This window comes from Chelonia mydas, chromosome 2 (genome assembly GCF_015237465.2).
Source record: "Chelonia mydas isolate rCheMyd1 chromosome 2, rCheMyd1.pri.v2, whole genome shotgun sequence".
Lineage (NCBI taxonomy): Eukaryota > Metazoa > Chordata > Testudines > Cheloniidae > Chelonia > Chelonia mydas.
This window is the reverse complement of record NC_057850.1, coordinates 111766035-111790616: the sequence shown is the minus strand read 5'-3', so window position 1 is coordinate 111790616 and position 24582 is coordinate 111766035. Positions and strand designations below refer to the sequence as shown.

Sequence of the window (24582 nt, the reverse complement as noted above, 5' to 3'; positions counted from 1 at the left end):
ACTTTAAATCAATTTATTTATTTAAAGTCTCTAAGGTGCCACAAGTACTCCTTTTCTTTCTCCTTACAATGTGTATGATAATCAAGGTGGGCCATTTCCAGCACAAATCCAGGGTTTAACAAGAACGTCTGAGGAACGGGGGGGGGGGGGGGGGGGAGGGAGGAATAAACAAGGGGAAATAGGTTACTTTTTATAATGAATCAACCATTCCCAGTCTCTATTGGTGAAGGTAAGGAAAGGAAAAGGGGAAAATCCCCTATTGAATATACATCAAATACAGTGGTGTCAGCGTAACATGTTATAAAAGTTGCATCCCGCCTAGGGCAGGAGAGAGGGGATGTAGTCCTTGGGAGATGCCAGAATGATGGGCACTGGTGAGGAAGGAGAAGGTGTTGAGGAAGATGATGGCTAACGTTCCAGGTTGTTCTACAAGAGATGGTGTGAGTATATGGATCTGCAGATGTACATTATGTGGTATCTCTCTCTACCTTACTGAGTTGGATTGTTTGTGACTGTGTTAAATGTATATGTAAATACAGAGGAGTTCCTATAATGCGAGTGTTGGAACTGGGCACATCGGGGTTCCCAACTATATAATAATTTAAATACCTGGACTGATCCTGGGACAAGAATCAGTCAACCCTCAAAGGGATAATTGGGGATTCTTAAATAATCTATAGCTCGGGCTACACCAGTCAGTGTTAGTTAGCAGAGCCCAGAAGCAGCAGCCCACCAAATAAAACTAGTCCAGGGAGAAGTGACAGAACTGCAAGATTTCAACTTGGGATAGGTAAAGTCATGAGATGTAAAAAAGAGTGCACTCAGACCAGAAAGGGGACAGAGGTGTGGATATCCCTGTAACCATGATAGCTGGTTTGTTAATATTACTGATCTTTTTTTGATAATACTTATTTCTTTGCAGACTGGATACTAGCACAGACCACCTGTCCAAGAAGGATTCTTTGGTAAATACATAAATTATAAATATCTGAAAAATAAGAAATGACGTACAAATTACTAGTACATAAACAAAAACCACAAGACAATATCCACCTTACCAAGGTCATGATCTCAGACCACTATAGCTCACAATAGTGACACTACAGTCTTTTGCTAAGAAATATAGAAAAAAGGACTTTTCATCTCCCCTTTTTTGCCATTTGTTGCTTAAAAGTACTCCGGACAGTTGTACTAGTATTTGTATGGCCCATCTTTGACTACTTACAAATACCTTCCACAAACCCTCCCTCAGTTCAGTTATTCAAACAATTTTACACATGCAATTATTTTAGAGAGTGTTCGGTGTTAGCTCTCTCATAACCAGAAAGAGAAGGTCCCTGGAAGCATGCAGCATTATCCCACTTCTTTGAACAGGAAGTGGCCTCAAATCCTGCAGTGCTCCTACACCTCTTCACTGACCCCACATGATAGGTTTGAACAGCTGTTTTTCCTCTGTCTCTTCATATTATTTATGAGTGCAAACTACTCTATAAACAGAAAAAATAAGGGTTTTCTGCAACATTGGCAGTCCTCTGCTTTGTATTAAATTCAAAATTTAGTCAGTTCCAGCAGGTGGTAAGCTCTCTTCCCTGCTGCTGCCCCCCCTCCATTGGCAGAACAGGTGGTATAAAACTGTGGCTCTGCAGAATGTTCTAAGTCTTTTCCATCATGGTAACCCAGTAACTCTGTAAATGAAGATCTGAAATCCACTTAGTTCTGTACTCCATGAGATGAATACTCATTTGCATTTCAGAGGTTTGCTGGGCGAGGGCTCAGTTGCAGAGCTGTCAGGTTTCAGAGTAGCAGCCGTGTTAGTCTGTATTTGCAAAAAGAAAAGGAGTACTTGTGGCACCTTAGAGACTAACAAATTTATTTGAGCATAAGCTTTCGTGAGCTACAGCTCACTTCATCGGTCACTGGAGTGTTTCCCAGTGGGGTTCTAGTCTGCAGCAGTGGAATTAGAGAAAGTGCAGGTGCCTAATTGTCTGATCCCTCCCCCAATGTGTTTCTCTGGCTCTGAAAACACCTTTGGTTACTACTGGGCCCTGTACCCTACTGTACAGTCATCAGTGTGTTGAATGAACCCAATCCGTGGGTTCCACATGCTTCCAAATGAACTGGGTTTGGGTACACTCCAGTCACCGTTTCTAGGTCTGGGGCCTTAGGACACAATCCTCGGCTCAGACCTTGTCCGACACCCTTCCTTGGGGCTGGGGTGTGCTCACTGCTCTCCAGCTACCATAGAGCCAAAAACTTGAGTGACTGAGATTTCGCTTGTCCCTTAATTGCTTACACACGCCCCTTAGAGCTCCATATAGGCGTGGAGGGAAAGCAAAGAACACAGGCTTAGCAAACACATTTCTTAAACACAGTGATTTTGCTTTGAGAGTACCCAAGAGTTACAGACCTTTGAAAACAACATGGGACACATGCTTCCTTAGTCTGAGCTCACTTGTGCATTTCAGGATTCCAGATCAAATTCAGCTTTGGCTTAAGCTGGAGGAACTAGCACTCTGTGATTAAGTACAGGGCCTCTGATGGCCATCACAACTGACTGTTAATCATCATTTGGAATGGTGATCTTCCTACTAAATCAGCAATGCAAGCATTTCAGGTTTTTGGTGCCAGGATTTTATCTTATGGGTGGCATATAAAAGAGATGCTCTGACTACTTGAGGGAGTTAATAGCTTCAGAAAAAAGAAAAAGGAGTACTTGTGGCACCTTAGAGACTAACAAATTTATTAGCTTCAGAGCATTTTATGTAGGTTGTTAAGCCTCTCACTTGCCCACATGGGAATCAAACAGGCCAGATGGGTAAGAGCAGCTGTTCCCGGGGATATACAGAATTGGATCAGGAACCTCAGACCAGGTCTAGTATCTGCATCTTCCAGGGTGAGGAGCAGCAGTTTAAAAGAAGGCATCATAATGAGACAGGGAACAGAGCAGGGCCACAGGCTGCTCCTCCCCTCAGCTCAGGTGCCCAGGAATCTGTCAGCTCTTGGCTAGCTTGTGAACCTGTACAAAATCTGCGGCTAGCATCTGCTACATGCATGGGTTCTTCCACCCTCCCCACTGCGGTGTCTGTCCTTTGTGCTGGAGTCACCAAGACACCAGAGTCTGCAGCTCCCTCTAATCTGGGGTAAGAGTGCCCTGGCTGCACTAAGTGCAGGGTGTGAGGGACATCTCTTGCTACTCCCCTGCTGTAGCTGTCCTGTCTCACCCTTCTGCTTGAACAGACAGTGGAGTCTGCCAAGCCCAGACTGCTGTCCTGTGAATGGCCAGCACCTGGCCATGAGGGGAGGGGGATAGGCTTTCAGGGGTCAAGGCCACTGGAGACTTGCTGCATAAAGCATTTCTCAGCTGATGGGTTGCAACCCACTAGGGGGCGGGGGTCACAAGAGGCAACTGAAATGCAGGGTTGTGAGGCATTTGGAAGTGCTGTTACAGTCTAAAGCAAAAAAAAAAATCTCACTCCCCTCATACTCTTCCCTATTGAGGGCAAGTGTTCTGTCTCCCTCTTATATAACACAGAACAATTACCATCCAGGTGAAATTACTGTAATGTTGGTTCACAGGCCATATTCAAAGGCCGTTATCACTGGTTCACTGTAAAACTAGAAGGCTATAGCAAGCAGGGTCCCACAGGAGTCTGTCTTTGGTCTGGTATGGGGGAAGAGGGCGGCAGCATGGAAAAAGCTGGCTATCGCACACACAGAACAAACACGCAAGCAGGGGAGCAAGTGCCAGCCAGGCCTCTTTAAATCCTGGGATGGTGAGCGGTGTCTACCAGAACAACAAAAGGCTCACTCCCTCCAGTGAGGGAGGGACCACAAACCAGAACTGAACTGATTACTAGGGGACAAAAACGAACAAACGGGACAGGGGCACAAGTCACAGGGTCAAAATGAGGGGTTCTGAGGGAGACCCAAAGCAGAGAACCCTGGACAATGCCTGCTGCTCTGTGAAGGGGTCCAAGGAGTCGGTGGATGCGTGCACAGCTGAGGAACTGGAAAAAGGCCCCTGCAGTAGAGAACCCTCCTCCATCCAGCTTCCACCTCTGAGATGTATGCATGGTCATCGTGGCCAGTGGCAGAAAGTTGTTGATGAGATGGTGTCAGGACTTTGTGGGACCATGAATAGGGAGCAACACTGTCACTCGCTGTAGTTCATACTACCCCCCCCCTACCCCGCCCCTTTGCTGCGAGTCAGTCGAGTACACAGGAGATGGTGCCTATGCCTCACATCTCCTCCCATGGAGTGACTTTTGAGCAGCAGCTCTCATCATGGCTGGTGCTGCTGCAAATGAACAGTTACACAAAAAGAAGAGGGTTTATTATTTTAACAGCAGCCAAAAAGTAAAATGGGCTTTTCTTATGCTGGGAACCAAGTTTTACTTGGGTTCACTTAGGGACATGATTTAATTTTGCATACAGTGCTGCATATCACCAGGATGCCTGCTCACACAAACCCAGATTGAAGAATGGGTATTGTCATTGAGTTACTACGTTGGTGGGGCATATCCACACCGACACCTGAAAAGGTGTGGCTCCCCCTAGAAGGGGAGAACCCCTGACTGAGGAAGCAACCCTCAAGATGGGAAAGGGGATACAGTGTTTTTGCAGTCAGCAGTGGCCTCAGTCCCCACATCCAGTAATAAATACATGTTCTGTGGTTACTGAGCTGGTGCCTGTGTCATCATTTCTGAGACTCTGCCTGCTTGTGCTAACCCACCAAGATAGAGACCACAGGGTCCCACAACAATAAATGATAAACATCTAAAGTGGCCCTGTCAAGGTTCCTTTCCAACTCTGAACTCTAGGGTACAGATGTGGGGACATGCATGAAAACCCCCTAAGCTTATTTTTACCAGCTTAGGTTAAAACTTCCCCAAGGTACAAACTATTTTCCTTTTTCCCTTGGACTTTATTGCTGCCACCACCAAGCGTCTAATAGATATATAACCGGGAAAGAGCCCGCTTGGAAACATCTTTCCCCCCAAAATCCTCCCCAAACCCTACACCCCCTTCCCTGGTGGGGGAGCTTGATAAAAATCCTCACCAATTTGCATAGGTGAGCACAGACCCAAACCCTTGGATCTTAAGAACAATGAAAAAGCAATCAGGTTCTTAAAAGAAGAATTTTAATTGAAGAAAAAAAGTAAAAGAATCACCTCTGTAAAATCAGGATGGTAAATACCTTACAGGGTAATCAGATTCAAAACAGAGAATCCCTCTAGGCAAAACCTTAAGTTATAAAAAGACACAAAAACAGAAACATACATTCCATTCAGCACAGCTATTTTATCAGTCATTTAAACAAAACAGAATCTAACACACATCTAGCTAGATTACTTACTAAGTTCTAAGACTCCATTCCTTTTCTGTTCCCAGCAAAAGGATCACACAGACAGAGAGAGCCTTTGTTTCTCCCCCTTCCAGCTTTGAAAATATCTTGTCTCCTCATTGGTCATTTCGGTCAGGTGCCAGCAAGGTTATCCTAGCTTCTTAACCCTTTACAGGTGAAAGGGTTTTTCCTCTGGCCAGGAGGAATTTTAAAGGTGTTTACTCTTCCCTTTATATTTATGACAGGCCCCAGCTAGTCCACACTAGCAGCTCCATTCCAGTTCTTCCCTGCTTCTGGCTTCAGCTGCACATCACCTCCTCTTTGCTGTTCCCCAGGGGCTTCCACAACACTATTTTATTAACTCAAACAAAAGCCTCACAAAGCCACTGAAAACTCAATTTCCACAGCCTGCTGGGATCCAGAGAGCTTTCACTCTACTCCAGTGCTAAAACTAACCAGTGCCCCACAACACCTCCTCACCTTCAACTGCTCCCTCTCAGTCCTCTATGGGGAAGACCTCAACTTTCCCCAGCTGGGTCTGATAAACTACTAGGGCTGAGCTGGCCCCAAGGCCTTTGGCTCTTAAAAGGACCACCCAGTTACAAGGGAATTCATGACAACTGTCTGTATCAGAGAACCACACGTTTTTAATAGGGCCTCAGATGACCTAAATATGAATAAAAAAAATATCAAGTGAATAGAAATAAATGACTCACATTAGCATATGAAAGGGATTAGATGTCAGAGTTATTAACTCTGTAGCAGGGCTGTGGGTATTATGTACAGCAGTTAGATTGCATCCCAAATCATTTTTATGAAGAAAATGAATCTAGGAAGTGAGGCACTGTTCTTTTACAGAATAGCTATGTATTTTAGGGCCAGGCTGTTCCTTTATAGATAGATAAACACAGTTGAATGAGTCCCATAGCAGAGAGAAGCATATAGTGGTAGTAGCAGCAAACAAAGCGGATATCTAAACTTCAGACAGCTTCTATCAGTGTCTGGCATCATCACAGAGATGATTTCTTTATTTAGATTTATTACAGTAGATACAAACCAGAATGGCAGGATCGTAATTGTCTGAGGTGTTTGAGTTAGTTTAATCACATCTGTGCATCTTTCTCTCCTCCTCCAAAGATTGTGTCCTTGCTGTTAATGGAGAATGCTGAAGTTGTAAGGGTGCACTAGTGTGAATTGCAAAAGTGTCTTTGTGAATTAAAGGCGCATGAAAACAGTATATTTTTACACAGTGCTGAATGCGCCCTCTTACCTGGTTAGTCAGGGTCTGCAGCACATCTTGCTTAATGCAGCTTGCTTTTATATTTAAAATAGAAAGCTAATTGCCTTGTATGATTTTTGATGTACTGAATTGCAAAGTTAGCACATAAACTTGTGCATTCTCACTGTGAAAGTGCATCCGCAAATTTGTTTTTATAGCTCATGAAGCAATTATTGTATGCCTTTCATTTCAATACCACCCTAGTGCACACCAGGACATCTCTAGAGGAACCTGAGCTGTGGGTGGAACCATACTGCCAACTCTTCCCTATCACTTGATGTGAGTAATCAAGAAAATGTAGAAGGGCTGCCTTTGTGAGTGATGTTCAATGAGAACCTCTTATGCTTCATGTAATTTTAAACTGCTTTGTTCGGGCTTTGCCAGAAGAGCATCATTCAGGAATTTCTTTTCATTCTTCCTGCTCCTAAAAAGGTGCTATATTTATAGCTTTGAAAACTGGATTTTCTTCTATCTACAGGATATTTACAGCATAGGGAGCAACAGTGCATAATTACTTATCTTGCCGCTGTCTATTCCTGAGGGATCACCTTTTAGGGACAAGAAAGGTTTCAGTCTCTGTGCTATTCAGTCCTCAGCGTGCCTCCTGAGGCTGCTGCCAGGGTGTTTATTGCGAGGGTGGCTTCAGTGAGGCAGACACCTGTTCACTTACTGAGTCAGATCACTCATTTCACACCAGCACTGTCAGATGGTGGTAACGGTTGGTCAGTTCTGACATGCGAGGCAGCTGAAATGAAAGGTGGGACTATCCTACTGTGATGGTTTTATTCCCTCTCCTGCCCACCTGCACTTACCAAATGTCTTCACATTTAGCTGGTTAGGTAGTGTGTGTATCTATCAATCATCCTTCTAAAAAGGCAGCAATATGCTCTTCCTAACATCCCCTGCTAACATGGACAGTCAGGGACAAAAAGTTACAGGTGCAACTAATATATATTATACACACACACAAAATGTTAATGTTAGTAACTTAATAGCAATCCATGTAATCCGCAAATTGTTGAATTTACATAACACCTAATTGGGCATAATATTAAGTCTAGATCTAGGTCAATTAACTCATTCTTGAAATTTTGAATTCAAAGCTTTTCACAGACAGTGGATTTTGTAGTTTGTCTTTTGACTGAGTCTACATAATCATTAAGTGATATACAGCTACCAGTACATTTAAAAAAAAAATCAATAAGGGTGCATTTAAAACCTTTGATCACTGTCAATATTAAAGGAAACAGACACACCCATATATATATATATATATATATATATAGTAAGCTATCCTAATAAAAAAGCCTTCAAATATGCAGTTTAGCAAAGGCACAGCTTATGGCTCCAAATTGGCACTTAACTGATTACCTCTGTATCTGAACTGATTTTTGAAGCCTAAAGCAGATATTCACATTCAACAGGTGCTCTTTGTGACTGCCGTTTCTGAAATGACTTGTAGAATTTTTTCCCCCTCATGATGTCTTATTGTTTTGGTCTCTTTACTATTTGAAGGTGGTGCTGTTCTTCATAATGCCAAGAGATTTTGGTTTTAATTAAGAGTGGGAAGAGTCCCACTGAAGCCAAACTCAGAATAAGATTTCCTAATACAGAGACTGAAAGTAACCTGAAATGTACCACTTCTGTGGTATGAGAAAATTGTTTGCAGTGGTCTTGGAAACCCTATCCATCTCCCACATTCACTGGGAGCTCCTATCCTCCCCAGATGTGTTGGGCTTTACAGGTGGCCAATTTTGTATTAAATTCAAGGAAAACTTTTAAAAATATTAACTAAAAACCTGGGCCTTTACTGGGCTATTAGATCCATTGATGCCACTGGGGTTCCATGTGGGCAGACTCTCATGTGAAGCCCATTAACTTCAAAGGATCCATTTGCAGGATTGGGGCCAGGCGTTCTTGCTGAGTAAACTATGGCATTTTTTAACGATGCTACCTGTCAAGGGGTGAGCCTCTCCAGCACACCCCCCTTGTGGCAATGCACGTGTGTTGCACTCAGGAGCCTTTCAGGTTCTTTCAATCAATTACCAGATTTTGTTTAGTTTAAAACAAATGCACCCCCTTCATGGGGTCTGAGTTATTAAGTTTTTCTACAAAGGGCAAGTTCCTTTGTTAGTTGCCCCATATCACCCCATTCTGGGTCCCCCTAGGAGTTCAGGTCAGCTCTTCATCCCAGTTCAGGAGACCTCCCACAACCCCTTGCCTCGAGCTGGGGTTGTGCTTCAAAAGGTCTCCCACAACAAGAGTCTCCCCCTCAAAGAGGAGGCTGTCAGGTTATGAGTTAACCAGTTCCCCATCTCTCCTGAAATAGGAATCCTCAGCTCTTCTCCTGGAACAGGGTGTATATCAATGAGACAGTCACTCAGTCTCTATGGCAAGAGCCCTAGCCTTCCCTTGGGATTAAGTAATTCAGGCAAGTATTACCTTTCTCCTTAAACAGAAGTCCTCAGCTTTCCTCCTTGGGCTGTTATGCTTTAGCCAGCTTTCCTCTACAATTAATCCTCAAGCTAGACCAAACCAACAGACAACTCCTACTAGCATCTGCTCTGTTATAAGGGTGAAGACAGCTTTTATGTTGGCCCCATACCCACAGCTCATCTCCAGTTGGTTGAGCAAGAGAGGTGCCTTGAGCCACCCTCACTGCAAGGCTCTTGGCCCTGGGCCCTTAAAGATATAATGATGAGATTGCCTCCCAAGCACCTCTGATTCCTAGGACTGCTTCTTCTTTATCAATAACCCCTAGGCCTCTGTGTGTGTGTATCGATTCAAACCTTAAAGGGCCAAGCCATGTGTTGGTTTGGCTGACCACTAGGCACCACTACCTTTAAGAGGGCAGACTACCCTGTCACACTGAGTAACTACAGTGGCAATTCTAAAATATTCTCTGCGCTGTTTAAGACAAAAAATCAAAACAAAAACCTGTCATATGACTATAAGAGAATGGTTTTGCTTCAGCTTGTGAGAGGGTAATAAAAGGCATCAGATAAAATGTTTACCTTTTGTCTAATATTTTCATGTCTTTTTAATTTTGAAAAGTCTTGTCTTTCTGTCCACTAACTTACTGCATTTTATACCCTCATTTTAAAGAACTGTTCTATGTTTTTAACTAGTACGTGCTATAAAGCTGCAACAAACGTACTTCAACATGCTAATACATAACTGTCCATTTGTACAGTGGGGGAAATCCCTTTTGACGGCTCCATCTCAATGCTCAGGGCTTCACTTTGTGTTTTGAAGGCATCCCCAACATTGTAAATATGGATGACTTCTAGAATACAGCAGTGGGCACTGTGCCATTTCTTTTGTTCCTGTGAATGTATGCTATAAAGATGAAGGCACATGAGAATCTAATGAGCTTTATTCATCAAGAACTGTTTGAAATACCAATGTATTACAACAACTTCAGAAATCTGTGTGAGAAAATATTGTTTTATTCAAAGGAATCTGATGTAAAGCAGTTAGGTGTTGGGAAAGCATATTCTCATATTTCTTTCCTTCTCCTTCTTTCTTCACCCAGCATGCTAAGAAATTGTCTGGGGTTTAATGCTGTGATGCAAAGGACAGAAGAATCTTTTGTTACTTAAAGTTGCTTGTCACATTAGAAAAATACTTTCCCCTACCTCTTCCTCATACCTGAAAAACAAGGGTGTCAGCTCAGATAGACAGCAAGGAAGTTTTGACAATTTTTTTTTTAAAATACAGGTCAATTTATGTCCCTTCGAGGACAATTTAAAACAAAATCCCTCATATTAGAAGAGATAAAAGGAACAATCAGTAGCTCCACTGTACACTTATTCAAGTGTTATGAATGATGTTGCCTATTGATAAAGGAAAGCAGCCATGAGCAGACAATGCACATTAGCCAGGATTAGGCATTGGGACAAAAACATCTGAGTGCCTTGGATATAGAGGACAGACCAATGTGAATAACATAATGAGAAAAAAGTGGGAGAAACTCAGTGGAAGAACTGAACCAAATGTACTTGTGCTATCTATCTCCTGCCTTGTGAAAAGGCTCATTTTTTACAGAAGTGGCTTAGGAGCGATGCTGAGCACTTCTAAGGTGCTTTGAGCTCTATGCCCTACTACCATTTATTTTAAGAAATGTTTATTCTGCAGTAGGAAGGCAGTCTAAGCAATTGTTCATGCACTTTGTTTCAGAAGTGCTTTTTGAAACATTGTTTTACAATCCTATAACCACCAGGAGCATCTATTTGACCTAGCAACCCACACAAAACTTTGCCAGGAAAATATTAGTGAGAAAGGCTACCTGTAGCATGCTCCTTCTGGTAATTTATTACATAATTACGATAATGAGAGCAGTCGCTCCTCTTTGTACGGTTGTGAATGTAGCTGATGAGGGCCCCAGGGCATTCTTTGGAACTTAGCTTTCACCTAATGTTTGATCTGGCTTCCCACTGGAAGGAAAATTTTATCAAAAACATCTTAAAGGCATAGGTTACCAATTGGTATAGACTGAGCTACACTGGTAAAAATGTTTACTGGAGATGCCCGGGCAGCATAGTTTGTATCTGGCTTTGAACTTTCCCCAAGTTAGGGGCAGGCATTGCACTTGGTGTTTCTGCATCACTGGTTTTCACCTTCCCAGCTGCAGAGGAGTATATACACCTAATAAATTAATATTTTATTTTATTCTAACTATGGGCCTAGTGCTGTGGACTTGACTTAGACAAAATTTCTGTAATAAGTCAGCAGATGGTGCCTATGTGTGAGCAGCCAAGTCCTGGAAGATCAAGGGCTCAGAGGGGCAAGAAACTCAAGGATACCATGACAACTGGGAGGAGCTGGAGGGTAAGTACCATTTGGCTGTAAGCAGTGTGTGTGTTGTGGGGTGGAGGGGGCTCACTGGAAGGAAGAAGAACTATGTTGTTCTGGGAGCGGGAGCACATGAGCCCAGGGAATAGGACGTGTGAGGGACACTGCTAGAGTGAGACAGGCGGTGAACACTTTGGACTTAAACGCACGTGTCCTGAGGGCAGGTGAAGGCTGAGTAGCTGAGAAGTAGCGGCCTAACCAGGCTGGAGGCCCAGACTGAGGGCACTCACTAATGAGGGGGATACTGTATAATAACCACATAATGCAGATTTAGACACTATACAGCTACTCAAGATTGTGTCCTCAGAAGAAAGGCCACAGATGTTGCCCAGACCGATTACCATACTTGGAAATAAGGTAAAACCTCAGAGTTACGGACACCTCAGGAATGAAGGTTGTTCGTAACTCTGAACAAAGCGCAGTTTGGGCTCCAGCTCCAGCAGCTGACACTCCAGGCCTGGTTTCAGTAGCAGCTGAGCTCCCCACTCAGTGCAGGCATAAACTTGCAAGCTTATCACCCTCCTGGCCGGGATGTGTGTGTGAGTGTGTGAAAACAGCATGTGTCCCCTCTTATCCCTCCCAGTGGGGGAGGGGGGTTAAAAACAGCGTGTCACCCTCTCAGGGGAGGGTTAAAGCAGCGCAGACCCCAGCACTGCTCCTGCTCTGCTGGGTCCAGTTACCTTAAGCTGGCAGCCCCAGTGTCCTGCTGTAGGTGGCTGTCCCGCGCATGGCAGGGGGTGGGGGGGAGAGGAAGAGGTGGGGGACCAGATATGCCTACCTTTAAAGATGCAATACAGACAGGAGAGTATTTGCTTTTTTGTTTGTTTGTCTCTGCTGCTACCTGATTGGTTACTTCCGATTTCACATGGTGTCTGGTTGACTGGTCAGTCCCTAACTCTGGTGTTTGTATCTTTGAGGTTCTACTATAAGGATTACTACTACTGTGTGACCATCAGGAAAGTTATGTATGTTCACTGCACCCCTGGCATCATAGTAGTGGGGATACTTTGGGTGGGGAGGCACTGATGAATTTTAAAGAAGGCCCACGTAGCTCTACTAGGTCATTTCTGTAGCTCACCCAAGCAGAAGAGGCTGCCCTCAGGGCAAAGGCTTTGCTCTCCCTTGCCATTTTTCCCAAACCAAAACTGTAACAGGGAATGTAAGGGGCTCCCTAACAAACTGAAGTTAGCATATCATGACTCAGAACAATCAATGCAACCTGCATAGTTTTCAAGCGCACATTTCTTCTTGGTTGTACCTCTACATAAACCTTAATCCTCTGAATTTCACAGCAGCCATCCATATTGCACTCACCCAACAATCGGGTCTACGCCCTCTTCCTGGGTTGTATTTCTGTCCACAACCAAATAAGAAGCAACGGTGAAAATGCAACAAAAGCATCACATTTCTTCTAGAGACAAAGGGAATCACTGAAAAGGCCATATATTTGCTGTTAAATGCTATTTAGCAAACAAGGACAGAACTGACCTACCATATGTTTACTGTACTTAAAAAGTATGTTAAAGGAATTAATACTCCAAAGAGATTAACTCAAAGGTCAGAAAAGTTAAAAAGTAAGGCTGCATATGCATTATGACAGTGTAATTACCAGTTCATGGCCACATTTTTTAATCCATTGGGAAAAAATATACTTCTCACCTTCATCCTGATTTTACATACAAACATCCCTTTTCTTTTGAAAAAGTGATCTCTCAATATTCTATTGCCATTGTTCTTGTGCATATGCATAAAGTGAGTGGAATTCTGTGAAGATGGGTATGGAATGAGGCAGGCATAAGTAAAATTATGTATAGGGCCCTACCAAATTCATGGCCGTGAAAAATATGTCACGGACCGTGAAATCTGGTCTTTTGTGTACTTTTACCTTATACTATACAGATTTCACAGGGGAGACTAGCATTTCACACCCTCGGGGTTCCAACACAAAAGGAGATTTTGGGGGTGGGGGTTTCAAGGTTATTCTAGGGGAGGCTGCGGTATTGCCACCCTTTCTTCTGCGCTGCCTTCCGAGCTGGGTGGCCGGAGAGCGGCGGCTGTTGGCCACGCACCCAGCTCGGAAGGCAGCGCCCTGCCAGAAGCAGTGCAGAAGTAAGTGTGGCAATACCATACCAGGCCACCCTTACTTCTGTGCGGCTGCCTTCAGAGCGGGGTGGCCAGAGTGGCGGCTGTTTGCTAAGGGCCCAGCTCTGAAGGCTGCAGTGCAGAAGTAAGGGTAGCAACACCATACCATGCCATCCTTACCTCTGCGCTGCTGCTGGCAGGGGCTCTGCCTTCAGCCACCCAGCTCTGAAGGCAGCACCACTGCCAGCAGCAGCCCAGAAGTAACGGTGGCAATACCCCAACACCCCCTGCAATAACCTTGCAACCCTCCGCAGCCCCCATTTTGGGTCAGGACCCCTACAGTTACAACACCATGAAATTTCAGATTTAAATATCTAAAATCATGAAATTTGCAATTTTCAAAATCCTATGACTGTGAAATTGACCAAAATGGACCATTAATTTGGTAGGGCCATAACTATGTAGTTCTTAAACAGCACTCAGTATCTTCAAACCGCTTTACAAATATCCTCAGAATAACCCTGGGAGGGAGGTAAGAAAATACTATCCCTGTTTAACAGATGAGGAGACACTGAGTGACACAATGCCAGTGATTTGCCCAAGGACTCAGAGAGAGTCAGCAGAGGTTAGAAGAGCATTTCTTTTCAACAGAGGAGCATGTTTACTAAGGAACTCTAGGAGGTGAGAGCATGTACAGGTAGTAAAAACTAAGGGAACAATGTTAACTTTCCCAGACTAGTTTGTATATATGTTTATTGGTTTTTTTGTGTCTATTGAAACAGCCATGTCAATTTACCTGGTACCATTATTTATAATCTGCTCGCATGTCGGACATACCACTGAAGTAGTTCTGACTGACTTCATGTCTTTCTATCAGTTGCATCTGGAACCTCGCCCAGAATTATGGGAATGAGATTTTATAACTCCAGAACATAAGAATGGCCATACTGGGTCAGACCAAAGGCCCACCTAGCCCAGTATCCTGTCTTCCGACAATGGCCAATGCCAAGTGCCCCAGAGGGAATGAACAGAACAGGTAATCATCAAGTGATCCATTCCCTGTCGCCCATGTTGGATCATATTAAAGAAGTTCTGTATTAAAATCACAAATGAGTTTGATTCCCCATAGTTTAAATTCCAGGGTATTATTAATTAAGAGGTCTCTTGGTTTTTGGTACTGTTTCTCTCCCTCTATGTGTGAAACTTGCAAGCTGCTAATTGTGTTAGTACATTCTAAGACAGAGTCTGTTCTATTAAAGTCAGATTCAGGACTCACATAATTTGTCAGACCGCTCTGTTTATTAGCAAAGCGCTTTGCTAATGCACCCAGATGTGAGCCCCTCTCTGAGGCTCAAGATAACTTATTTATACAGCTAAGCCAAAGCCAATTTGACAAAAGAAAGCAGAAACTGACAAATATACATACATATCTTATTTGGATACTAACGTTTACCAATCTCCTAGCTCAGTAGGAGCTCTAAGTTAATTAGTTTGAGGACCCATTGTCTCACACTCCTTAATGTTTCTCTTCCTGGCAACTATATTTCAACAAACCCTTCAAGTAGCATTTCTTTAATGAATTATAATTTCAATATAATTCATTCTACTGTCCCAATCCCTCCTTTTGGTCAAGCTACGCAATGACCAACAATGACTGGGTTCCACATATCAATTGTTCTTTATCTCTTTGTTCATCTGTGATATTTAAAATCATCAAATTAGCACTCTGGTTTGAGGCAGCTATCTGTGTAGCATGCCTGACACAATTTTGGATACAACAGGAAAGTAACTGAAAACATACAAAAATTATTAGGATTCCAAACAGGAGAGTTAGGGCCCCCTGAAACAACCTGTTTCCTATGCCAGAGAAATTGAAATGGTTACTTAGCCACTTCCATAAAGAACTTGGCTCTTCGTGGGGAAGATATGCGGTTTGTTCTAAGTGGCTAGCATGATCTATTACCTCATTGGTGTTGTCTGGTATATACACACAGCAGTCTTTTCCAATGAGAGCACAAGTCCCTCCTTTTGCCGCCAGCACTATGTCCAATGCCTGACGGTTTTGGAGGGCAATCTGTCGGACTGCCCCTGTTTCTTTGGCCAGGGCTCTTAAACTTTCTCCGGTTTCATTTGCCATTATTTCAACTACTGCTTGTAACCTTAGGAGGCTTTTTGCATGGTGTATTACTCCCCCTAATGGTATTAAGGAACCGCCAATGGCCTCTTCCCAGGTTAAGGGGCTTATGTTATTTACATACCACTGGGCATCTGTTAAGTCCCTTCTTTTTCGCCTGAAATTGCGGAGGCGTTCTCGAGGGAAGGTTCCTAGCACTCGGAATTGTGGGAAGAGTCGGGCGGGATAACAGATTCCTGACCAATTAGCTGGTAGTGCGGTATAAGCTCTGGTCCCACACACCAAGTGATGGCCTATTAAGGCCGGGAAGGGTCGGTTGCACCCATTTGTCATATAGGTGTTTGCAAAGGAGGAGTAATATCCCCCAAAGGGTAAGGGGGATAATTCTCCTTACGAGGAGTGGTTTTATTTGCATGACATTGAAAGATTATATTGTTTTCACTAAGGTTACTGTAGGGGGAACATGAGATTGATTTCTCTGTTTGATCCCAGGTTGAGAAAAAATTCATATCTCCATACCCGGCCCGCCACTTTTTAGTTTTGTTTGAATAATCCCATACACCATTGGCCACAATATGCTGAAGGCAACGGCTTTTCCCCAGATCCAGTCCTGTCCCATTACACACCCAACACCAATGACCTTTTCCCTCCACCACACTTATTCATTTAGATGCATTTATTCCCACCGCTTCCCAAGTGTCATTGCTGTTCCATATTTTGTTAAATGGACGAGGCCCTCCAGTGAGGTCTGGGGACTTGAGTGGGATAGCCAGGACAGGAACACCAGTTTGAGAGTGGGCTGGGATGTGGCTGCAGACCCAGCAATTAGAAATATTAAGGGTCTGAGCTATCCACACCTGCTGCTGGATAAAAGAATTGTCATCGTGGTCTCCCCAGACCGTAAGATACCAGCAGCCGAGGAACAGGCAGAGGCACATGTTGGAAGCAAGGCTCTTCTGGTTCTGACAACCTCAACTGAGGGAACCGCAGTCACGGTTTTACGCCCACCAAGCAGTAGGCGCTAGGCTCGCTACTGCTTTTTTTTTTTCTTTCGTTGTCTGATTCTGGCAACTCTTACGAGAGCGTAGATTGTAAGGTATTGCAGACTGTTCCTCTACGTCTTCTTCTGGAGTCAAAATTGACTCTGCGTTGTCCTGAGGTGATGATTGGTTCTCTGGGGATGGTGCCTTCTTACACTGTGAAGCATGTATCCACGCTGTGATGCCAGATAGTTTAACAGCCATCTGTGTAGTAAGCAGTACCTGATGAGGACCCTTCCACCGGGGCTCCAAGGCGTGCTTTCGACGATGGCGCCGTACATAGGCCCAATCACCTGGCTCGAGCTTGTGGCAAGCGTCGGAGGTGGGTTCCGTGGGCCAGGCAGCTCGAACCTGTGAATGGAAGTGACTTACAGCTTGCATTAGTCCCTTGCAATACTGAAGGAGCGCACTGTGAGTCAAGTTCAAATCTGGAATGGGAGTAATGGGAGTCATAGCTCGCATAGGGCGTCCCATAACAATTTCAAAGGGACTTAATTTATGCCTTTGGGATGGAGTGGATCTCATGTCCATAAGGGCTAATGGTAAGGCTACTGGCCAGCTTAATCCTGTAGAGTCACAAATTTTAGCAAGCTTATTCTTAAGTACACCATTTCATCTTTCAACTGCACCTGCACTCTGTGGGTGGTAGGGACAGTGCAACAGGTGTTTGATATGCAATATACGGTCCAGGTGTTGACAAGTTGTCCAGTAAAATGTGTACCCCGATCACTGGACAGAGTAGCAGGAATTCCCTTGGCAGGCATAATATGATTTAACAAACATTTGGCAACAGACAGTGAGTCAGCCTTGCGACAAGGAAAGGCTTCAATCCAACCAGAGAATAAACATACCATAACAAAATAAATTCATATTGTTGACACTTAGGCATTTGTGCAAGAACGGTGCTTGAGGCAGGCCCCGGAATCCCTGAGCCACTTTTACAGGTTTACCAATATTATGGCTTTGGCAAATGGTACAGGCTGCACAGTGGCGGGCTGCAAAAGAGCTGAAATGGGGGGGCCCACCATCCTGTCTTTGTTACAGCAGAGACCATCCCCTCCTTTCCGACATGCGAAACACCATGTAGCAGGGCAGCCAGAGACGGGTAGAGTGAAAAGGGGGCTACAAAGGCGCCAGTAGGCGAGCGCCAAAAGGGTTCGGGATGTAGAGAGCAACCCTGGGCAACCCAGGATTCTTTCTCGGTTTCTGGGGCAGAGTCTTGGAGCAGGGTGAGGTCAGTGACGGACCAGGAGGGTAAGAGGAGAGTGGAGAACAAAGAAATCAGACATTTCGACTAGACGCGCTGCAGCAGCCACAGCACGCAGGCAGGGGGATAAGCCTTGGGCAACAGGGTCTAAAGTGGCAGAGAAATAAGCCACTGGGCGGTTCTTTTCTCCGTGCATCTGAGTGAGAACTCCAAGTGCACATCCAGGTTGTTCGTGGCAGAAAAGGGTAAAAGGCTTAGAATAGTCAGGCAGCCCTAAGGCAGGGGCAGAAGCCAAACCCTGTTTGAGGGAAACAAAGGCAGAATTGGCCTCAGGGGGCCACGGCATGGGGTCAGGCACAGAGAATCGAGTGAGTTCCTGGAGAGGTTTTGCATGGGAGGCATATTGGGGAATCCATTGTCTGCAAAATCCAGCCATGCCTAAAAACTTCCGGACCTGGCGTGGGGAGCGGGGTCGGGGAAAGCTAAGGATAGCTTGGACGCGGGTGGGAGAAAGTGCATGGGAACCCTGGGAGAGGAGAAAGCCAAGGTATGTGACAGAAGCTTGACAGAGTTGTAGTTTAGAGCGAGAAGCTTTGTGACCCTTATTTGCTAGGGCAGTAAGGAGCACTAAAGAGTCAGTTTCAGAGGCAGACAATGAAGGGGAACAGAGGAGTAGATCATCTACATATTGGACTAGTGTGGACCTGGACGGGAAAACAAGGTCAGCAAGGTCTCGGGCTAATGCTTGGGAAAAATATGACGGGCTTTCAGTATACCCCTGGGGCAGTGTGGTCCATGTGTACTGTTGCCCCTTGTACGAAAAGGCAAACAGGAACTGGGAGTCAGGGTGAACTGGGAGAGAAAAGAAAGCAGAGCACAAATCAACAACAGTAAAATGAGTTGCATCTGGTGGGATAGAAGCCAGAATCTTTGAGAGAGGCAAGTTTTGATTCTGTCCACCTATGATTTGCCTCTTCCCACCACTGCATGAAACAGTCAACCTCTCCTTTTGCCAATTTAGTTTTAGGTTGGCTGAGTTTGTCTTTTAAGACGTCTACTCGGTCTTTGTCCCAAGATCCTAACAGTGGCCACTGAATTTTGGGATTCTCCTGAGTTAGCCTTTTGCATTCCCATATACATCTTCCCTCCCTCCCCACAAGGTCAGCCTTTTGAAGCCATCCCCCACCCATGTCATGAGGTTTTCTGTTCATTAAAACACAACAATGCTAGCAACAAGACAAACACCACAGACAAACAACACAAAACATAGATCCATGGTATTCTGAGTTATTCTTCCGCTGGCGCCAGCTTGCTTGTGGAGTCTAAAAACAAAAGAAACAATTTCCACACCCCTGGTGGGGACAGATTATTGCTTCATAATAATACCACTTTCTTTTACAAATTTCCTTGCTAATTGGAGAAAAACACAAGAATTACCTCCAGGCTGTACTTATTTTGTTCTATAGTCAGGCTGGTGAATTACCCCACTCACTCGTCATTTATGAAATTCATGAGGTGGTGTACCTCAGTTTTCCCTCTTGTGCAACAGACCATGTTTGCAATGGTTTCTCTGCTGTACCAAGCTATAAATTTATTCTCAGGTAATAGCTGAGACACAGCTTCAGATTTTAGCACTATACACATACTCAAAATTCTCTTTTGCCTAACATCCCTTGCACTGTGATTACTCTTTTACACAACTGTACCCCGATTACACTTCCATCTTGTACAACTAGACACAACCAGGAGCAGCCAAGTTAAGTTCCAATAGAAATCCCTTACATCCTTTAGTGATTTTGATTACATTACCCAATAGTCAAACAATTTTGATCAGATTCTCTCTCTGCCTGCTGCCTGCAGCAGTCCCTTATAGACCATTTCTGTGGGAAAAGGGCCCATTTTCCCTCTGAATAGTTGTAAAGGCTTCTGGGGACAGAAGCGTAGTGGTGGTAGTAGCCACTCTACCTGACCCCCTTAGCCTAGACCATTTTTTCAGAAATTTACAGGAGTCCGGACTCTTCCTAAAATACATAAACTGAGCCGGCGTTCCTTCAGGGAACTGTCCCGACTTAGACGTCTAGTTACCCATACAGGAGGACTTTACACACCAATCACACAAGAAGGAAAGTCGGGTTCGTCAGAGCGATGCCCGGTGCAACACGCAAAAGGAGCCCACAGGCTACTGCCTCCATCGCCCTTGCTTTCACACCAAGGGCTTTACCCAAGGTGTGGTGCGGTGCGGCTGCGATTGTGCAGATTTCACTTACTCAGACCGTGGGGACAGGAACCCTTTGGTCAGCCGATCCCCGGACGGAGACGGCGCCCAGACTCAAACACACCACAGGGAGGACGGATAGACACAGAGACAAGACAGTCCTCAATCCGGACAAAACACAGAAATAATTACCTGACCAGATTCCTGATGTCAGATCCCGGGATCCCTACCAGAACAGAGTGGGAACCAGCAGGTTCAATGATGTAGACTTCACTGTGGTCATGCACCCTTCCGTTCTGGTGGAGGACTGCTCGGGCCAAATGCCCAGGTGTCGGCTTGCCACGGCCGTCCTAAGAACAGTCAGGAGTCACACGGCCCCAGTGAAGATGGTTGCCATCTCGGTAGAACTTCCAAATTGTCAAAGTCAGATTCAGGACTCACATAATTTGTCAGACCACTCTGTTTATTAGCAAAGCGCTTTGCTAATGCACCCAGATGTGAGCCCCTCTCTGAGGCTCAAGATGACTTATTTCTACAGCTAAGCCAAAGCCAATTTAACATAAGAGACAAAAGAAAGCAGAAACTGACAAATATACATACATATCTTATTTGCATATTAACGTTTGCCAATCTCCTAGCTCAGTAGGAGCTCTAAGTTCATTAGTTTGAGGACCCATTGTCTCACACTCCTTAATGTTTCTCTTCCTGACAACTATATTTCAACAAACCCTTCAAGTAGCATTTCTTTAATGAATTATAATTTCAATATAATTCATTCTACTTTCACAGTTCTCAAAGCAATTCTTTGTAACAACAACTACTCACACAGAGAGAGACTCAAAGCAGTACTCTGTAACAACAGAAACAGCACCCAGAGACTCCCCGCCCTTTTGTTGTATTCATCTCGCTTTGTTAACAATTGTGATTAAAATAGAGATAGAGGATGTATGTGGATGGATGCTTGCTGTGGATAATAACTGAATGATCAGGGAGGTGCGAGCCTAAGAATCAAGTGTTCATCGGCTGAAGAAGGCATCAAGTGGAAATAACCAGAGGACCCCCGGAGGGCAGACTGGAATCCACCCAACAGCCTCAAGGATGGAAGAACCAAAGAACAAGATAACATCTGGCAGCACAGAGCCGTCAGGAATGTGCCATCTGCTGATTGATTCAGCAACAGCATGATGAAGCAATTCCCATAGACTGGCATAGGAAGAAATTCCTATAAAAATGGACTCTAGAACGTGAGAACTTTGGGATCTGATTCTGCAAACCAACTTCCAGGAGCATCAGATGAGCATCTGACAAGGCCCTGCTCCCTCCTCATGTCCAAGCCAGTGGCTTGGCATGAGCAACTCTAAGGCTGGTAACTATGATAACAACCTTGCAGAACGTGTGTGTGTGTGTGTGTGTGTGTGTGAGAGAGAGAATAAATATGAGATTGAATGGAATGTTATAGCTATAACTAACTGCTTACTATGATTCTTTCTGTATTCACAATAAATGTGGTATTTTGCCTTTTCCCCTTTAATAATATCCTGCTGGTTTTTATTTTATTGGTATAACACCCATTCCCAGCTTCTGGCAAACAGGCTAGGGACACCATTCCTGCCCAGCCTGGCTAATAGCCATTGATGGACCTATCCTCCATGAATTTATCTAATTCTTTTTTGAGCCCTGTTATAGTCTTGGCCTTCACAACATCCTCTGGCAAAGAGTTCCACAGGTTGACCGTGCGTTGTGTGAAGAAGCACTTCCTTTTGTTTGTTTTAAACCTGCTGCCTATTAATTTCATTTGGTGACCCCCTAAGTTCTTGTGTTATGAAAAGGAGTAAATAGCACTTCCTTATTTACTTTCTCCACACCAGTCATGATTTTATAGACCTCAATCGTATCCCCCCCTTAGTCGTCATCTTTTCCAAGCTGAAAAGTCCCTGTTTTATTAATCTCTTCTCATATGGAAGCCATTCCATACCCCTAATCATTTTTGTTGCCCTTCTCTAAACCCTTTCCAATTCCAATATATCTTTTCTGACATGGGGCGACCACATCTGCATGCAGTATTCAAGATGTGGGCGCACCATGGATTTATATAGAGGCAACATGATATATTCTGCCTTATCTAGCCCTTTCTTAATGATTCCCAACATTGTTTGCTGAAAATTCATACCTGCAGGCTGAATTGCTGGTGCCAGGTACTGTACAACATGTCCCTGTCCTTGTCCATATTTTTGAATGATCCTTTTGTTGAATTATATGTGGACTAAGTTATTTTAAGAGATTATGTGTTAAGGTTCAATAAAACCAAATCACTTCCATTTTCTTCTTGCTCGTGTGTTTTTGGAGAAGTTTTTTTAAAATTTCAATGAACTTACAGTGTTTTCCTTTCAACAGTCTATTAATGGTTGGGTGACTTGGATCGCAGATGATGGAGAAACCTCTCGAGCCATAATTATACATAATCACACGACTTTAAGATATGGGAAGCCTGAAAATGCAGCTGCGTGAACATACTACATACAACAAGCAAAAAGGACACAATGATTTTTGCATCAGTCGTACTCTGGCATTTGTGGGTTTTTTCCCCCAAAGGGGGGGGCTATTTCTGTCTTTAAAATTGGCATTTGTCTTACCATTTCAGTACAGTAACTCCTCACTTAAAGTCGTCCCAGTTAATGTCTTACATTGCTGATCAATTAGGGAACATGCTTGTTTAAAGTTGGGCAATGTTCCCTTTTAACATTGTTTGACAGATGCCTGCTTGCAGAAAGAGCAGCCCTTTGCAGCTAGCTGGTGGGGGCTTGGAACCAGGGTGGACCAGCTGCCCCCCATCAGCTCCCCGCTCCCCTAAGTTCCCTGTGTGGCAGCCGCCCAGCAGGCTACCAATTGCCGGCACTTCAGTTGTCCCTCCCCTCACTGCCATGTGCTGCTCTTGCCCTCTGCCTGGAGCTGCTCCCAGGAGCCTCCTGCTTGCTGTGCGGGAGGGTTGGGGGGGAAGACAAGAGGGGGGCTAATATCAGGGTGTCCCCCTGCTCCTGCCATCCGCTTACCCTATCTCCATAGAGCAGTGGGGAGACACGACAAGGGTCAGGACAGAGGGAGCTTGCAGGCAGCCGCTGCTGCTGTCTCAACTTCCCGATCTAAAAAGGCCGCGTACTTAAGAGTGGGGGCAGCGTACTTAAAGGGGCAATGCGCATCTCTCTCTCTCTCAAACACGGGGCGTGTGTGTCTGTCTCTGTCTGCCATGCTGTCTCCCCTCCCCCCATTCGTGCTGCCTTGTAGAGTGTGAGGCTACATTAACAACAACGTGTTAACCCTTGAGGGCTCAGCTGAGTGCTAGTTCATCATTTAGCAGTAAGGCATCCCCTGGGAAATATCCCACCCTCTGACTCCCCCACCTCAACCAAGCTTCACAATCATCATTGCTGTGTACAGTATTAAATTGTTTTGTTTAAAATTTATACTGTGTATACATATATATATAATATAGGCTTTTGTCTGGTGAAAAAAATTTCCCTGGAACCTAACCCCCCCCCATTTACATTAATTCTTATGGGGAAATTGGATTTGCTTAACATGATTTCACTTACAGTCACATTTTTCAGGAACATAACTACAACGTTAAGCAAGGAGTTACTGTACATTATCCTCATTGTGAAGCAAGAAACTAGGCTATGATATAAACATAGGCTCTGATCCTGCAATTGACTGCACATGGGTGCCAGGACAGCCAAGCACAGTAAACTGCAGGATTGAGATCTCACTTTCTCACAGTACATCCTCATCTTGAAATCCCTAACCCCCATTTTGGGCACTCTATATCTTTAAGACAATAGGTGTAGATGCGGTGAAGAGAAGCTACCAACATATTACTACTATTCACTATGTACAATGTGCTCACTGCATTGTTATTTCACCTTTCCACTCCATCCCAATTTGTCTCTTTCGTTCTGCCATAGACCTACAACATAAGCTCCCTTGGGCAGGGAGTCTTTTTTTAGAACGTATTTAGACAGGGCCTACCACCGAGGAGCCCAATGCAAGGATCAGAGCCTGTCAGTGCTACTGTACTATTAAATAATAATGGGAAAGAAAGCATACACTTGTCAGCAAGATTGCCAGATTAAATACTATACCTGTCACTTTGATACGGTATCTTTCAAGAATGTATCCCAGCATTCCTAATCTGGCAATGTTTGAAGTATAGGCGTGTGCTGCTTTAAAATCCGATGAATTTTTTTTGCACTTATGAAATTAAATGAAGTGTCACTTAGATTGAACATAAATGTTATTAATAAATTAGTTATATGTTGTGAAAGGTTTTTTTATTGCTTGTCTGGACTAGTGCAGTTTTGTGTCTTTCCTACACTGTGCGCATGGGTCTATTTGTGAAAATGAAAGTCATTGCAGAACCATCCCCACTCCCC

At 44.3% G+C, this 24582-nt stretch overlaps 1 long non-coding RNA gene across 1 annotated transcript; it reads left to right on the top strand.

Annotated features, from left to right (window-relative positions):
• The first annotated feature begins 874 nt into the window (after positions 1-874).
• On the top strand, positions 875-23005 carry LOC122464546. The gene is made up of 3 exons (XR_006288694.1): positions 875-965; positions 11351-11453; positions 22550-23005. It is a non-coding gene; the product is annotated as an uncharacterized LOC122464546 (long non-coding RNA).
• The last annotated feature ends 1577 nt before the right edge of the window (positions 23006-24582 follow it).